We start from the raw sequence: 19,382 nt of genomic DNA, 5'->3' as shown, positions 1-19,382 counted from the left end.
GTATTCCATTTCTCTGATTGTGAGTTGACCCCTACACTTGAGGAGATAGCAGGCTATGCTGGTGTTAACGGAAATCTTAGGTGCCGATATCCAGTGGAACCAAGAGTTGTAACCCCTCACAAGTTTTTGGACCTCCTGAGTATTAGCCGAGAAGTCAAAGATGGGAACTTGGCTGAAGGATCCTGCACATTCCACTTCCTATACCGCCGTTATAGGGACCCCTACAGTTTTGAGGCTCCGGATACCGGTTTAAGTCATCGTGGTAATAAAGGCAAATGGGAGGCACGCCGAGGATTGACCTTCATTGTGGCATTCTTAGTCGCTTTAGTCTGCCCAAAGAGGGATGGACACATAGAGTTGGGGCTCGCAGGAGTAGCTGACTCTATGATCAAAAGGGCCAATGACACTATTGTACTAATGATCCTAGCAGAAATTTATCGAGCACTAACTGTTTGTCGAGCATGGGGGAAATTTTTGGAGGGTTGCAACATGCTTTTCCAACTCTGGATGGAAGAACACCTTTGCCATCATCCGGGGTACATGAACTATGGTCTGACTGGTCTTAGCTGCATTGAAGAGCACGAAAACCGGGTGGATGGTCATGAGTTTCTAGAGGGTACAGAGGCATGGTTCACATATTTGAGTTCTCTGACTACAAGCAGAATCGAGTGGACATTCGGTTGGCTCCCGATCGACGAAGTTATCTATATGTCGGCAGGGGTGTGCTTTCTTTTATTAATGGGTCTTCGGAGTATTCAACCGTATGCTCCACACAGGGTTCTACGCCAGCTGGGCAGGTACCAAACTGTCCCTCATGATGAAGACTTGAGTTGACAAGTCATCGAACTAGGTCCGAAAGCTGCATTCCCAGAAGAAAATGTTTGCCAGATTTGGCATCAGTGTAGGTTCCTGGAGCTACAAACTCGAGTACGGGATTTGTCATGGGTAAGGTAGAGCCTAGTTACACGACTTGGTATGGTAAAAGGGTTCAAGTCCATCAAGAGCCTGAAAGGCCCACCAAAAGGTCCCACGTACAACAGTTCACTGATGGATCACAAGAACAATAAGATTGGTTAGCAAAGGAGAAAGCTACAGGGTTACGATAAGCAAACTAGAGGGGTAAATCAGAGATCTTAAAATTGATAATAGTGTGCAAACCGCTGCGGATGAATGTGCGAAAAAGAAGTTAGCCCGAGAAAACGAAGCCCTCCGAGCCCAGATTCAAAGGATGAAGATAGCTGCTGAAAACCCGGTTAGGAGCGTAGTAGATGAAAAACTTATAAACAGTCTTCGACGGAAAGTGTGTGATTATGGGGCTGATTTGGAAGAAGCCGAAAAGGAACTGACAAAAGCCCGGGTCAAATTGGCAAAGAACGCAGAAGGACGGGCATGTTTTGTTCAGCAGTTAAAAGGGAAATATGATAGAGAGGTCGCAAATCTAAAGAAGAAGCTAACTACCCTTGAGAATGAAATGGCTAAACAGACAAAGAACTTCAAGGCAGAGAGGGAACATTGTTATGCATTGATGTCTCCACTGGAAGAGGACATGCAACAGTTGCAGGAGCAAAGCTATAATGACACCCAAGTTCTGGAAGCTAGATCTCAACAAATCGGACGCGTGCTCCAAGAGAAAGGCATCATTAGAGAAAGGATTAGAGGAATTGCTGACTATATTATGATAAAGTGCAACGAATGCGAGGATATGACTAGATCCACTTTCTTCTCCGCAGTGATTACTTTTGTTCGCCAGGTAATGGACGACCTGGATCGCCTCTAGGGTGATCTTGTACGTAGGCCCGCGGCGAGACCAACTGCTGTCCCGCGGGCCCCTGTAGCAGAAGTAGAGGAACTTGTGTATTTCTGATTTTATTCTTCGAGTCTGTATTTTCAGTTTCTTGTGGAGTCTGTTGGTCTACTTTCGAGTTTGTATTTTCAGTTTCTTTTGGAGTCTGCTAGTCCACTTTCGAGTATGTATCACAGTTTCTTTTAGAGTCTGTTACTTTTTTATGTTTCAGTCTGTAGGACGGAGTTGTTGTAATAGAGGAAAATCAGAATGCTTTTATGAAAATTTGAAAACCCAAAAAATGTGTCTCTCTTTTATTTCACACTTATCTCTAAACTATGTAATCATCCAATTCATGCGACGTCATGATACGTAGGCAATCCCCATAGGATTCGATCGTAACCATAAAATGAAGAAAATCGAAAGGGAAAAGAAACTGAGTAAAAAGAAAGAATGGCAAAACACGAAACAAGAGAGAAATGAAGAATAAGAGGGGAGCAATGAGACCCAAGTCAGAAAACTGATAGTGACTAAAAAGGCAGGAATGAAAAGAAAAGAGAAAGTGAAAAGTGAAAGAGTTAGTTAAGGCCGGGATGAGGCATGCAACCGTTCAAATACATAATAGAATCAGTTAACTTGTCACGACCCAAACGGAGGGCCATGACTAGCACCCGGCCATACTTACCGAGTACCAACATACATTTTATCTAACCTTCTTTATTATCTTTTAGGGCTGACGAAATCAATATAAATGGTAGACATGGGTCATGGACAACCAACAATAAAATATGATGGCATAAACATACATAACATGGGATGACTAGACAATCAAGAAACTATATATAAGGTACGAGCTACCACACTACCATGAGAGACTATACAACAAAAACCAGCCGACAAGGCCTACCAAACTATACATGAGTCGACACCTGTCTATGAGCCTCTAAAGGAACATAAGTGTTGCAACATAGCCGGAACAGGGCCCCGACATACCCATAATATCTATAACAAAAATGCATACCAAGACCAAGGCAAGTCCGAAGAAGGGATCTCGCCAATCACCGCTGAACTGGACAGCCTACTATGGTGGGGGAGCTGCGCCTGCCTGTCTATCAGGACCTGCAGCACGACATGCAGCGTCCACAAATAAAAGGACGTCAGTACGAATAAAGTACTGAGTATGTAAGGCAGGGAACCATAAGTACGAACAGTAATGTAAGCAGGGATAGAGAATAAACAACCTGTAACATCTGGGTACCTCTAAGGCTACTGACATGAAATGCGTGATACATATGTATATATACATAAACTTTTAAAACATACGCCTCTGTGGGCATCATCATCATCATATCGTACCCGGCCGTAATAGGCTCGGTAAAAACGTACCCGGCCACGTGGAGCTCGGTAAAACCCAACTGATCAGTGGTTGCACAATAGGTGCCATACCCGGCCGACTATAGCGCGGCTCGGTAGAGTAAAATAGATACATATATATAATGCATGCTCGACTCATGAACTCACGTTCTAAACCTTTCGGAGTGACGTAAGGTCGGTATCCTCTGTACACGTTATTCGGACTAACTCTTCACCATGAACCTTATAAGAATCAGGAAGTACCAATAACATTGATAACATAAGAATAAGAGAAGCAACATCAACATCAATCGTTCCATAAGAGGGGAAACAATGTAAGTACTGCTAGCTTCTAAGAGTAGAGTATCTTCGGAAGCTCGTTCATTACATTATGTACAATCGGAGTCGTGCAAAAGAAGGAAAGGGATAGCCTCACATACCTTGTATATACTGCCCCAATCTCAAGCTATGCAATTTTCACGACTCCTTAGTCTACAATAAGAGAAACGGTACTATAGTTACCATTCAAGCGTCATAACTATTATGTATCGACCACAACCTATTTTACGATGAAACGGACAGCACCTCCCCTATATATATGACTTCACACAATTCCAAACAATCACCAAACAGCCCAAACAACATCAATAATAATCATATTGAGCCTCCCAAAACAGTCCACCAACCGATAACATTACTACCAAGCCTTTCGATATATATTTCACAAGTTCTAGCTTCAATGACTTAGCCGTAACTTGGATAATCTTAAATACATATAGATTAAGAGGTTCCTTACCTTTATACAGAAAGAACAACTCCAATTTGACCTTAATTCTCCACGAAATATCCCTCCAATTCTGCCACAACAACAAGGAAGCGAAACTAGCAATCAATTAGTGTTTCTTTTTGGCACTAGAATCACTTTAGAAGGCTTGAAATCACCTAGGGTTGATATTAAGAACTTGAGGGAGTATTTACAGAACATAAACCCTTTAAAATAACCTCCCACACGAGCTGGAACAACACAAAAATGAGCAACAACAAGAAGAACAAGAGACTTACTAGCGCCACGGGATTTCCGACACTTGATTTGTGTTGTTTGCCCTTTGTTTGGGTCTTGAATCTTGAGAGAACCTTGAGAGGGTGTTCCTAGGGTTCTAAGGTCTGAAAATAGTGAAAATAAATGACTTAAAACGGGTTGGAGGCGTCCTATATAGATCCAAATGTCTTAAACCGCCTAAGTGGGTCCCATAGAGAGGTGCTTGGCGCAGTCTCGCGAAAACGCAAATATCTCTCTNAATTTCATCTCAAATCACGAATCAAATGATGAATTCAATGATAGATTCATGTATAGCCAAATCCGAGTTAGAATCACTTACCCCGATGAATTCTTGAAAAACCTTCGAAAAACCGCCACAAACCGAGCTCCCTAGGTCCAAATTTGAAATTAAAAACCCCAAATCTCGTATTTATAATGCATCTTCCGGATTCCCTCAGTGCTGACCGCGGAAAATCGCCGTTGACCGCAGTGGAGCACCGCTGACCGCGGTGTAGTGCCAGACGGAGGAACTGGAGGTGCTGGGTTCCTCCTAATATCCTCTGGAGGAGACGGAGTAGATGAGGTATGAGACGGCATCTCAGTCTGAGCCTCACTTTGGCCCGCTCTGGCTTGGGGCACCTGACTGGTACCCTCTCCCGCAGCTGTATCAAGCCGTATACCTAATGTTTTGCTTTCCAGGTTTCAAGGCAATCAACTGAAAGAAACAAAGGTGAAAGTATTAAAGATGAACACGACGACTCAACTCTACGCACGATCTAGATTCAGGAAGAAGGTAACAACCCTAAATGTCATGTAGCCTCCTGATTATAAATGTGGCGCGCTACACATCCATAATCAAGACTCTACTAAACACGGCTCATAGACAATCCCTAGGACAGACTTGCTCTGATACCAAGTTTGTCACGACCCAAACTGGAGGGCCATGACTAGCACTCGGCCATACTTACCGAGTACCAACATACATTTTATCTAACCTTCTTTATTATCTTTTACGGCTGACGAGATCAATATAAATGGTAGACATGGGTCACGGACAACCAACAATAAAATATGATGGCATGAACATACATAACATGGGATGACTAGACAATCAAGAAACTATATATAAGGTACGAGCTACCACACTACCATGAGAGACTATACAACAAAAACCGGCCGACAGGGCCTACCAAACTATACATGAGTTGACACCTTTCTATGAGCCTCTAAAGGAACATAAGTGTTGCAACATAGCCGGAACAGGGCCCCGACATACCCATAATATCTATAAAAAAAATGCATACCAAGACCAAGGCAAGCCCGAAGAAGGGATCTCGCCAATCACCGCTGAACTAGACAGCCTACTATGGTGGGGAAGCTGCGCCTGCCTGTCTATCAGGACCTGCAGCACGACATGCAGCGTCCACAAATAAAAGGACGTCAGTACGAATAAAGTACTGAGTATGTAAGGCAGGGAACCATAAGTACGGACAGTAAAGTAAGCAGGGATAGAGAATAAACAACCTGTAACATCTGGGTACCTCTAAGGGCTACTGACATGAAATGTGTGATACATATGTATATATACATAAACTTTTAAAACATACGCCTCTGTGGGCATCATCATCATCATATCGTACCCGGCCGTAATAGGCTCGGTAAAAACGTACCCGGCCACGTGGAGCTCGGTAAAACCCAACATATCAGTGGTTGCACAATAGGTGCCGTACCCGACCGACTATAGCGCGGCTCGGTAGAGTAAAATAGATACATATACATAATGCATGCTCGACTCATGGACTCACGTTCTAAACCTTTCGGAGTGACGTAAGGTCGGTATCCTCTGTACACGTTATTAGGACTAACTCTTCACCATGAACCTTATAAGAATCAGGAAGTACCAATAACATTGATAACATAAGAATAAGAGAATCAACATCAACATCAATCGTTCCATAAGAGGGGAAACAATGTAAGTACTGCTAGCTTCTAAGAGTAGAGTATCTTTGGAAGCTCGCTCATTACATTATGTACAATCGGAGTCGTGCAAAAGAAGGAAAGGGATAGCCTCACATACCTTGTATATACTGCCCCAATCTCAAGCTATGCAATTTTCACGACTCCTTAGTCTACAATAAGAGAAACGATACTATAGTTACCATTCAAGCGTCATAACTATTATGTATCGACCACAACCTATTTTACGATGAAACGGACAACACCTCCCCTATATATATGACTTCACACAATTCCAAACAATCACCAAACAGCCCAAACAACATCAATAATAATCATATTGAGCCTCCCAAAACAGTCCACGCACAACCAAATCACTTCATACATACGACGGCCACCGTAGTCGTGTCAAACGATCCGGAAATGTTACGAAGAACTACCAGCCCACAACCCTACATACTATATGGTGTTTCTCCACACCCTTCCTCCTCCAAAACTCCACAAAACAGTAGTAAAACACGTAGCCCAACAGCAACACAAAACAGTCCACAAAACAGTCCGCTACAAGTGAATAACTCGAACTCACGACTTCCGATCACCGTCCCGTGAGTTCTTACATGTATAGAACGAATTACCATGAATTCACAGCAGAATAAATGTATGAAAGATAGCAGTAAACTCACCTTACTTGTTGGATAACTCAGCCCTTATCTTGGTGCTTCAAACTCTAGGGTTTACCCCCAATTTGAACTTGAAAGAGAGGGAAAATCAATTAGGGTTTGTGGATAATTTTTGGGAAGAAGTTTGCAGGGGTTTAGGTCTGGTTATTTGTGAAATATAATGAGGGATATATTGCAGAATATAAGCCTTTTAATGGGCTCTTTGTCTGACCCAAAATTGCCTCTTTTTGGGCTATCATTTAACCAAGTAGGTGATACACCTACTTGTCACCTAGCAGCTTGTGCAGTCTCGCAAAAACGCAAATATCTCTCTACTCCAATGTCGTATTGATAAAAGGTTTAATGCGTTGGAAACTAGACTCATAGATCTTCAATTTGGTGGGTAGATCACCCCGTAATTCCAAGTATATTGGGAGAAAAGCTTAATAATATTTGACCTAAAGTTTAAGTAAAACTATGAACTTAAGTTGCAACAACTCTTGTCGACTTTTGTTTCATAACTCGTTTGACTTCAAGACTATGATACGGATATTTTATGATTCATATACCTTAAAATACGACCTCTTGAGAGTATTAAGCACCCCTAGGTTTACCCAAAAATACGGCTGACAACATCCTTGATTCGTTTAACTTCTAATACTTGTTAACCACCCTTATACACCTTTGTATCATTTAAGACCAATAAGATTAATCTCTTATCATCTCAAAGATAATCTCTTCATGGATTTACGTCGACGACCCTATGGCATGAACTAACGTATGTAAATATGGGTTGTAACATAACTGTTCAGGTGCATTGCATCCCAAACGTGCGGTCGCCTATCTGTTAAGTCTTAAACACTAACAAGTTTGTTGTTGTCATTGAGAACAAGAAGGTGGTTAGTTTTTTTGGCATTCTGGCAACAACACTCGGTCTAAACACAAGGCAACCATGACTAGTAAGGAATTGGACATAGGTGTTGTTGATCTGTCAAGGGGGATTGTGGAATCGAAATTTGAGTTGAAAGAAGAGGCCCAAAGGTTGAAATACCAGATAATAGAGATGTACCAGGCTTGGATTAGTGGGCATCCTCTACCCTCATTCCCCACTAACTACATTGAAAATCTTGCTTCCGTCCCACTACCATCACAATCCCAGATTCCCACTGCTGCTGATCTCTCCCCACAACATGCCCCAGGCTTTACCCCTTGCCACAACTACCCCGGCACCTTGTCCCAGCCTTTTTATGCTCCACGAGCCAACACAGCTTCATATCATGCGCCATTAACTACTCCCGTTTTTGCTATTCCTCCATATGCCACCATCACTCTATCTTCAAGTGGAACCTTGTTCGAAGTTCCTGATGCCCAATACTATGCTACAAAACCAACTTTCAAGACTTCGGATCCATACTGTTGCACTCCTCACTTTGGGCCTCCCGTTGAAATTGAAAAACCCGCTAAGATTGTGGAGCAAGATGAGGTATTTAGGAAACGTGTGCTGTTTGCAAAAGGGTCTTCGAACGGTTTTGGGGCAAGTCGGAAAAAGCCAAAGTTGGTGGAACCAGGGATCCCAAGCAAGCCTGTTGTAGTTGTGAAAGGGTCTCCCATTACCCCTGTTGTTATTAAACTAGTGACTTAGTTGCCAGCGGTTGAGACAAAGGATGTCCCGTAGAACTACAAACGAGGAATAATGACACACAAGGGAAAAGAAGTGGAGGAACAATTTGTTGAGATCGGAGGACCGACTCCTTTCGGGGGATGTTTTACCTCCGAGGAATTGAGGAAGGCCAAGCACTCCAAGGATAGCCAAATACCAGTAATGAAACCGGTTACCGAGGAAGAGGGCGAAGAATTCTTGAAAAAGATGAAAGTGCAAGACTATTCCGTTGTTGAACAATTAAGGAAAACACCAGCTAATATTTCTCTATTATCTATGTTGATACATTCGGATGAACACCACAAGGCCATAATGAAGATTTTTAACGAGGCACAGGTTCCAGATAAGATCACAGTGAATCAATTGGAAAAGATTGCTAGAAGGATCTTCGAAGCAAATAGGACCACTTTTGCAGACGATGAGCTTCCTATAGAGGGTACGTAACACAATCGAGCTCTTTATATCACGGTGAAATGCAAAAATTATTTTGTCACAAGGGTGTTGGTTGATAATGGCTCCAATGCAAATATTTTTCCTCTGTCCACTTTGCAAAAGTTGAAGATCAGCACTGAAAGAATCCACATGAATAGTGTATGTGTTCGAGACTTTGATGGGGAAGGAAAAGATTGTGCTGGAGATATAATGCTTGAATTAATGGTAGGGCCAGTTGGTTTCAATGTGAAATTTCAAGTGCTAGACGTGGTTGCCTCCCATAATTTTGTTATTGGGTAGGCGTTGGATACATGCGGCTAAGGCAGTGCCATCTTCTCTACATCAAATGGTAAAATTTGAGTGGGACAAACAAGAAATAGCTGTGCATGGTAAGGAGGATTTATCTCTTTATGAAGATTCATCTGTTCCATTTGATGAGGCTTGAGATGATAAAGGACCTTTACTTTATCAAACTTTCGAAACAATGTCCATCGAAAAGATTCCCGAAGGAAAACACATTACAAGGCTGAGGCTATCACCTTCGATTTTCATGGTAGCTAACGAGATGTTGAAGTACGGTTTTGTGCCGGGTAAGGGTCTGGGCGCATCTTTGGAAGGTATCATGCCGCCAGTATCTCTACGTGAAAATCCGGGTATATTTGGTCTGGGGTTCAAGCCTATAGGGGATGATGTGAAGAAGGCTAAAAAGTTGAAAAAGAAAGCATGGTCGCTTCCTAAGCTTATCCCACGCCTCTCCAGGTCTTTTGTCAAGTCAGGGGTAGTAAAGCGTTCGGTGTCAGCAGTTCCAAAGCCTGTGGTTGACTTGAATGAAGAGTCGATCAAAATGTCCCAAAATCTATTTGATGAGGTCGATATGGTTGAAATTGGGGAAGGCTCTAGTGATGAAGAGGTCATTTCGTTGGGCCGGATGTGAATCTTAGCAATTGGGAAGACGCTCCTCTCCCCATCCGGGAGGATTTTTGGTAGTTTGCTTTGTTTTATTTCTGTTATCTGGATTATTCAAAGGGTTGTAAGCCAGATTTCACTTCTGCTTGTTTTGATGGTCAAACCCTTTCTATTCTTCTATTTTCGGTGGAATCCAATTTTTCTTATTTTATTGTTATTCCTAATATATGTTTCAATTTTTTTTCCTATATACAGTTCTTGTTATGCTAGTTCTAATTATATGACGTGCATGCATAGTTTTTAGCCAGATCTTGAAAGCCAATCTAATCATGGAATAATGAAACATAGTTTTGAATATGATAAAAGATGCGATTGAGGAAACAAATAAAGATTCACACATTTTGAGATAACCTGAAGCTTGAATTGAGTGAAACTGGGGTAGTTAGTCTGGGAAATCAAGAGGTTGATAAGAGCATACAACAGAGAAATGTCTCCCAAACAGTTTGAGGTAGATCAATCAGTGTTAAAATGCATTCTTCCATGTCAACCTGAGGCTAATGGCAAGTTTTCCCCAAACTGGCAGGGGTCGTTCATTTTAACGGGAGTGTTGCCCAATGGTGATTTGTATTTAACAAATATAGAAGGCAAATGTGTGGAAATGGCTATCAATTCTGATGCAGTCAAGAGATATTGTTATGATTTCTTTTGGTTCGTCTTAAATTGTGTTGTTTGTATTTGGCATGTTTTGAAGATTGGAATGATGAAGGCATTTTATTCTGCTATCTAAACACTTTTATCCTTTGTTACCCCTTTTGAGCCGTATTTGTTTCCTTTCATACCCCTCTTTCGGAATTAGAAGTAAATTTTAGGAACATAAATAAAAAAAGAAAAAGAAAAAAAAAGAAAAGAAAAGAAAAAAAGAATAAAAGAAAAGAAAAAGAGAAAAAGAAAAAGAGAAAAGTAACAAAAACAAAGCAATTCCTATGACATGAAGTACGTTTGACCTGATTCCTTTTAAGGATACGTAGGCAGCCTCATGGTTTGGTCCCATCCAAATAAAAATTTAAGGTTCCCCAGGCGAAGAAACTGGGGCAGAAGTTGTGGTTTTTTGTAAGAGATCTGATTCCAAAAGTTATAATTCTAAACCCTTTTAAGCTTTTTGAGCCTTTATGACACCCTTTCTTTCTAACCCTATCCAAAAGCCTACATTACAGTCCAAAGAAAGACCTTTCGATCAATCTTTGAGAATGCCAAGTCAAGCGAGATAGAGGTACGATTCATCAGGGGCAACACTCCGTTCTACACAAGGAAAAATGGATAAATGAGAGAGTCTTATTGGTGAAAACCCTCACGGGCACTGTAAGGCAATGGAAAGCTGAGAGAAATTAAAATGAGAGAGTCTTGTTGGTGAAAACCCTCACGGGCATCGTAGGGTGCCGGTTAGTTGAGAGATGAACAAATGAGAGAGGTTTGTAAGTGAAAACCCTTCACGGCACCACAAGCCGAATATGGTTAGTGACTTTGCAGAGAGATTGGATTATGGAAACCCCGGGGCATGAAGTATGAAGACCGAAAGGTTATTGGTTGAACGGGCTAGGCTAATTAATCCGAAATGCATGTCATGATCATTGGTACCAGCTGCCTCACTCAGATAAGTCTCTTTTCCCTTTTCTTCCTAAAACAGTCACTTTGTTTCAGATTTTTTTTATTCCTAACTCTCGAAGTCACTGCATTTTATTTTCACTTTGTGTGACTTCTCTTCTGTTAGAGTCATATCCCAATTTCAGATCGGGGTTTGGACAGGTTGCAAAGCCGGTGAAGTTTCTGTCCCCCCTCGGCTCGAGCTATTCGCTCGGGTAAGCCAGGTCTAGAACAATACCCCAGGTTTAAACCTAGAATAACATAACCTCATGCCGGATCCCTAGTAGGAACGCTTGTTTGCATCACATGCATTTGACTTAGGAGACTCAACACAGGGGTTGTGTCCGTCTAGGACAGGTGTACCCGAAATAAAAGACCATCCTGATACATTCTACGTGATACTTGTACATTTATTTGATTCGGATTGCATGTTGACCGGTTTCTAGAATGGGGAAGAAAAATTGAGAAAAATCAAATCGAGGTAGGAGAGAGGAAATTACCCGCCTTTGAAAAACCTGGTGTCTAAAACATCCTGAAACTCTGCCAAAATTTTTGAAAAAAAAACAAAAAAAGGGTAAAAAGCTATTTCAAAGTGTTTATATTTTTCTGTTGCGTCAAAATTGACCGAACTACGCGGGTTTGATTCTCACCGGACGTGGGATACGTAGGCAACCGTCATCGGGTCCAGCCCCATTTTTGCAAAAAATAGCCAAAAAACATGAAATGTTGTCTTTTTTTGTGTCACAAATAAAGTTAGGCAGTGCCATTTTTATCGAAATAGCTGGAAATGTCCCGACAGGGCGCCGGAAGGCTGTTTTCGCAAGAATAGCCACCTATGGTTTTTTTTCAAATTTTTTGGCCAATTAGCGAACACAGCCCTAAAATCTTCCTTCTTGAAGTGCTGAAGGGCCGTATTTGCAAAAGTTGTTTTATTTTGAGCAAGTTGTTTGAGTTGCAATTTTGCAAAAAAAAAAAATAATAATAACCTTCTTTTGGGATCAAAATAAATCATGTTTTTTTAAACCGATCACTTTAAATAAATGTGCAGGATGAGCACCATTGAAAATGAACCTTTCAAAGTTGTAGAGACAATCCCGATAGGACTCCATTTGTGGTGGAATGATCTAGGGGAAGTCAGCAGGGGTGATGCGATAAAGGTTTTAGGCGGCCTCACCGGTTAGTTGAAGATTAAACCAAGGATTGATATAATTGAAGCATTGATACCGTTTTGGGACTCAGCCCACAATGTATTCCATTTCTCTGATTTTGAGTTGACCCCTTCACTTGAGGAGATAGCAGGCTATGCTGGTGTTAACGGAAATCTCAGGTCCCGATATCCAGTGGCACCAAGAGTTGTAACCCCTCACAAGTTTTTGGACCTCCTGAGTATTAGTCGAGAATCCAAAGATGGGAACTTGGCTGAAGGATTCTGCACATTCCACTTCCAATACCGCCGTTATGGGGACCCCCACAGCTTTGAGGCTCCGGATACCGATTTAAGTCATCGTGGTAATAAAGGCAAATGGGAGGCACGCCGAGGATTGGCCTTCATTGTGGCATTCTTAGTCACTTTAGTCTGCCTAAGAAGTGATGGACACATAGAGTTGGGGCTCGTAGGAGTAGCTGACTATATGATCAAAAGGGCCGATGGCACTATTGTACCAATGATCCTAGCAGAAATTTATCGAGCACTAACTGTTTGTCGAGCAGGGGGAAATTTTTTGAGGGTTGAAACATGCTTCTACAACTCTGGATGGAAGAACACCTTTGCCATCGTCCGGGGTACATGAACTATGGTCTGACTGGTCTTAGCTGCATTGAAGAGCACGAAAACCAGGTGGATGGTCATGAGTTTCTAGAGGGTACAGAGGCATGGTTCGCATATTTGAGTTCTCTGACTACAAGCAGAATTGAGTGGACATTCGGTTGGCTCCCGGTCGACGAAGTTATCTATATGTCGGCAGGGGTGTGCTTTCTTTTATTAATGGGTCTTCGGAGTATTCAACCGTATGCTCCACACAGGGTTCTACGCCAGCTGGGCAGGTACCAAACTGTCCCTCATGATGAAGATTTGAGTCGACAAGTCATTGAACTAGGTCCAAAAGCTGCATTCCCGGAAGAAAAAGTTCGCCAGATTAGGCATCGGTGTAGGTTCCTGGAGCCACAGACTCGAGTACGGGATTTGTCATGGGTAAGGTAGAGCCTAGTTACACGGCTTGGTATGGTAAAGGGGTTCAAGTCCATTGAGAACCTGAACGGCCCACCAAAAGGCCCCACGTACAACAGTTCACTGATGGATCACAAGAACAATGGGATTGGTTAGCAAAGAAGAAAAGCTACTGGGTTACGATAAGCAAATTAGAGGGGCAAATCAAAGATCTTAAAATTGATAATAGTGTGCAAATCGCTGCGGATGAAGGTGTGAAAAAGAAGTTAGCCCAAGAAAACGAAGCCCTCCGAGTCCAGATTCAAATGATGAAGATAGCTACTGAAAACCCGGTCAGGAGCGCAGCAGATGAAAAACTTATAAACAGTCTTCGGCAGAAAGTGTGTGATTATGGGGCTGATTTGGAAGAAGCCGAAAAGGAACTGACAAAAGCCCTGGCCAAATTGGCAAAGAATGCAGAAGGACGTGCATGTTTTGTTCAATAGTTAAAAGGGAAATATGTAGAGAGGTCACAAATCTAAAGAAGAAGCTAACTACCCTCGAGAATGAAATGGCTAAACCGACAAAGAACTTTAAGGCAGAGAGGAAACATTGTTATGCAATGATGTCTCGACTGGAAGAGGACATGCAACAGTTGCAGGAGCAAAGCCATAATGACACCCAATTTCTGGAAGCTAGATCTTAACAAATTGGACGCCTGCTCCAAGAGAAAGGCATCATTAGAGAAAGGATTAGAGGAATTGCTGACTATATTGTGATAAAGTGCAACGAATGCGAGGATATGACTAGATCCACTTTCTTCGCCGCAGTGATGAGTTTTGTTCGCCAGGTAATGGACGACCTGGATCGCCTCCAGGGAGATCTTGCACGTAGGCCCGCGGCGAGACCAACTGATGTCCCGCTGGCCCCCTGGAGCAGAAGTAGAGGCACTTGTGTATTTCTGATTTTATTCTTCGAGTCTGTATTTTCAGTTTCTTTTGGAGTCTGTTGGTCTACTTTTGAGTTTGTATTTTCAGTTTCTTTTGGAGTCTGCTAGTCCACTGTCGAGTCTGTATCACAGTTTTTTTTAGAGTCTGTTACTTTTTTATGTTTAACTCTGTAGAACGGAGTTGTTGTAATAGAGGAAAATCAGAATGCTTTTATGAAAATTTGAAAACCCAAAAAATGTGTCTTTCTTTTATTTCACACTTATATCTAAACTACGTAATGATCTGATTCATGCGGCGTCATGATACGTAGGCAATCCCCATAGGATTCGATCGGAACCATAAAATGAAGAAAATCGAAAGTGAAAAGAAACTGAGTGAAAAGAATGAATGGCAAAACAAGAAACAAGAGAGAAATGCAAAATAAGAGGGGAGCAATGAGAACCAAGTGAGAAAACTGATAGTGACTAAAAAGGCAGGAATGAAAAGAAAAGAAGTGAAAGAGTTAGTTAAGGCCGGGATGAAACATGCAACCGTTCAAATACATAATAGAAGCAGTTAACTATTCAGGTGAATTGCATCCCAAACGTGTGTCGCCTAGCTGTTAAGTCTTAAACACTAACAAGTTTGCTGTTGTCATTGAGAACAAGAAGGTGGTTAGTTTTTTTGGCATTCTGGCAACAACACTCGGTCTAAACACAAGGCAACCATGACTAGTAAGGAATTGGACATAGGTGTTGTTGATCTGTCAAGGGGGATTATGGAATCAGAATTTGAGTTGAGAGAAGAGGCCCGAAGGTTGAAATACTCGATAATAGAGATGTACCGGGCTTGGATTAGTGGGCATCCTCTACCCTCATTCCCCTCTAACTACATTGAAAATCTTGCTTCCGTCCCACTAGCATCACAATCCCAGATTCCCACTGCTGCTGATCTCTCCCCACAACATGCCCCAGGCTTTACCCCTTGCCACAACTACCCTGGCACCTTGTCCCAGCGTTTTCATGCTCCACGAGCCAATGCAGCTTCATATCGCACGCCATTAACTACTCTCGTTTTTGCGGCTCCTCCACATGCCACCATCACTCCATCTTCAAGTGGAACCTTGTTCGAAGTTCCTGATGGCCAATACTATGCTACAGAACCAAGTTTCAAGACTTCGGATCCATACTGTTGCACTCCTCACTTTGGGCCTCCCGTTGAAATTGAAAAACCCGCTAAGATTGTGGAGAAATATGAGGTATTTAGGAAACGTGTGCTGTTTGCAGAAGGGTCTTCGAACGGTTTTGGGACAAGTCGGAAAAAGCCAAAGTTGGTGGTACCAGGGATCCCAAGCAAGCCTGTTGTACTTGTGAAAGGGTCTCCCATTACCCCTGTTGTTATAAAACCAGTAACTCAGTTGCCAGCGGTTGAGACAAAGGATGTCCCGTAGAACTACAAACGAGCAATAATGACACACAAGGGAAAAGAAGTGGAGGAAGAATTTATTGAGATCAGAGGACCGACTACTTTCGGGGGATGTTTTACCTCCGAAGAATTGAGGAAGGCCAAGCTCTCCAAGGATAGCCAAATGCCAGTGAAGAAACCGGTTACCGAGGAAGAGGCCAAAGGGTTCTTGAAAAAGATGAAAGTGCAAGACTATTCCGTTGTTGAACAATTAAGGAAAACTCTAGCTAATATTTCTCTATTATCTATGTTGAAACATTTGGATGAACACCGTAAGGCCATAATGAAGATTCTGAATAAGGCATAGGTTACATAAAAGATCAGAGTGAATCAATTGGAAAAGATTGCTAGCAGGATCTTCGAAGCAAATAGGATCACTTTTGCAGACGATGAGCTTCCTATAGAGGGCACGGAACACAATCGAGCTCTTTATATCACGGTGAAATGCGAAAATTATTTTGTCACAAGGGTGTTGGTTGATAATGGCTCCAGTGCAAATATTTGCCCTCTGTCCACTTTGCAAAAGTTGAAGATCAGCACTGAAAGAATCCACATGAGCAGTGTATGTGTTCGAGGCTTTGATGGGGAAGGAAAAGATTGTGCTGGAGATATAATGCTAGAATTTGTGATAGGGCCAGTTGGTTTCAATGTGAAATTTCAAGTGCTAGACGTGGTTGCCTCCTATAATTTGTTATTGGGTAGGCCTTGGATACATGCGGCTAAGGCAGTGCCATCTTCTCTACATCAAATGGTAAAATTTTAGTGGGAAGCTGTGCATGGTAAGGAGGATTTATCTCTTTATGAAGATTCAGCTGTTCCATTTGATGAGGCTGGAGGTGATAAAGGACCTTTAGTTTATCAAACTTTCGAAACAATGTCCGTCGAAAAGATTCCTGAAGGAAAACGCATTCCAAGGCCGTGGCTATCACCTTCAATTTTCATGGTAGCTAACGAGATTTTGAAGTATGGTTTTGTGCCGAGTAAGGGTCTGGGCGCATCTTTGCAAAGTATCGTGCAGCCAGTATCTCTACGTGAAAATCCGGGTGTATATGGTCTGGGTTCAAGCCTACAGGGGATGATGTGAAGAAGGCTAAAAAGTTGAAAAAGAAAGCATGGTCGCTCCCTAAGCTTATCCCACGCCTCTCCAGGTCTTTCGTCAAGTCAGGGGTAGTAAAGCGTCCGATGTCAGCAGTTCCAAAGCCTGTGGTTGACTTTACTGAAGAGTCGATCAAAATGTCCCAAAATCTATTTGATGAGGTCGATATGGTTGAAATTGAGGAAGGCTCTAGTGATGAAGAGGTCATTTTGTTGGGCCGGATGTGAAGCTTAGCAATTGGGAAGACGCTCCTCTCCCCATCCGGGAGGAATTTTGGTAGTTTGCTTTGTTTTATTTATGTTATCTGGATTATTCAAAGGGTTGTAACCCATATTTCACTTCTGCTTGTTTTGATGGTCAAACCCTTTCTATCCTTCTATTTTCGGTGGAATCCAATTTTTCTTCTTTTATTGTTATTCCTAATATATGTTTCAATTTATTTTCCTTTATACATTTCTTGTTATGCTAGTTCTAATGACATGACGTGCATGCGGAGTTTTTAGCCAGATCTTGAAAGCCAATCTAATCATGGAATAGTGAAACATAGTTTTGAATATGATAAAAGATGCGATTGAGGAAACAAATAAAGATTCACGCATTTTGAGATAACCTGAAGCTTGAATTGAGTGAAACTGGGCAGTTAGTCTGGGAAATCAAGAGGTTGATAAGAGCATACAATAGAGAAATGTCTCCCAAGCAGTTTGAGATAGATCAATCAGTGTTAAAATGCATTCTTCCACGTCAAGCTAAGGCTAAAGGCAAGTTTTCCCCAAACTAGCAGGGGCCGTTCATTTTAACGGGAGTGTTGCCCAATGGTGATTTGTATTTAACAGATATAGAAGGCAAATGTGTGAAAATGGCTATCAATTCTGATGCAGTCAAGAGATATTGTTATAATTTCTTTGGTTCGTCTTCAAATTGTGTTGTTTGTATTTGGCATGTTTTGAAGATTGGAATGACGAAGGCATTTTATTCTGCTATCTAAACACTTTTATCCTTTGTTACCCCTTTTGAGCCTTATTTGTTTCCTTTCATACCCCTCTTTCGGAATCAGAATTAAATTTTAGGAACATAAATAAAAAAAGAAAAAGAAAAAAAAAGAAATGAAAAAAAAAGAAGAAAAGAAAAGAAAAAGAGAAAAAGAAAAAGAGAAAAGTAACAAAAACAAAGCAATTCCTATGACATGAACTACGTTCGACCTAATTCCTTTTAAAGATACGTAGGCAGCCTCATGGTTTGGTCCCATCCAAATAAAAATTCAAGGTTCCTAAGGCGAAGAAACTGGGGCAGAAGTTGTGGTTTTTTGTAAGAGATCTGATTCCAAATGTTTTAATTCTGAACCCTGTTAAGCTTTTTGAGCCTTTATGACACCCTTTCTTTCTAACCCTATCTAAAAGCCTACATTACGGTCCAAAAAAAGACCTTTCGATCAATCTTTGAGAATGCCAAGTCAAGCGAGATAGAGGTACGATTCATCAGGGGCAACACTCCGTTCTACACAAGGAAAAATGGATAAGTGAGAGAGTCTTATTGGTGAAAACCCTCACGGGCACTGTAAGGCGATGGAAAGCTGAGAGAAATTAAAATGAGAGAGTCTTATTGGTGAAAACCCTCACGGGCATCGTAGGGCGACAGTTAGTTGAGAGATGAACAAATGAGAGAGGTTTGTAAGTGAAAACCCTTCAGGGCACCACAAGCCGAATATGGTTAGTGACTTTGAAGAGAGATTGGATTATGGAAACACCGGGGCATAAAGTATGAAGAATGAAAGGTGATTGGTTGAACGGGCTAGGCTGATTAATCCGAAATGCATGTCATGATCAAATGTACCAGCTGCCTCACTCAGATAAGTCTCTTTTCCCTTTTCTTCCTCAAACAGTCACCCTGTTTCAAATTTTCTTTTTTATTCCTAACTCTCGAAGTCACTGTATTTCATTTTCTTTTGGGCCTACTTCTCTAAGTCTTTTCCAATGTTAGCCTTGTTAAGCAAGGAAGAAAGGATTTCAAAGCCTACTACCAACTTTCAAATTGCACAAAGCAAAATGCGGGCAAAGCATACCAGAAATAACATTATTCAAAATGAGAAATAAGGTGTCAGTGGGAGTTCCAGTGGTCAAGTGTTTTCGTGAGCATTGAGGAGGTATAGAGGTTCAAATTGGAAGGATAGAAATGTAAAATAGCAGAATGGGTGTGAGGCACTCGGGTCATTCAGGATTCTTTGGTTGAGGATCGATCAGAAGGTCGAACAATTCATTGCTAGCCCAAGGCAGCTAATCAGAACAAAGCATGGCAGTGGAAAGGCCACCTTCAGCAAGAAT

The sequence above is a fragment of the Nicotiana attenuata genome, chromosome 11 (assembly GCF_001879085.1).
Source record: "Nicotiana attenuata strain UT chromosome 11, NIATTr2, whole genome shotgun sequence".
NCBI classification, from domain to species: Eukaryota; Viridiplantae; Streptophyta; class Magnoliopsida; order Solanales; family Solanaceae; genus Nicotiana; species Nicotiana attenuata.
This window is presented reverse-complemented; position numbering follows the sequence as displayed.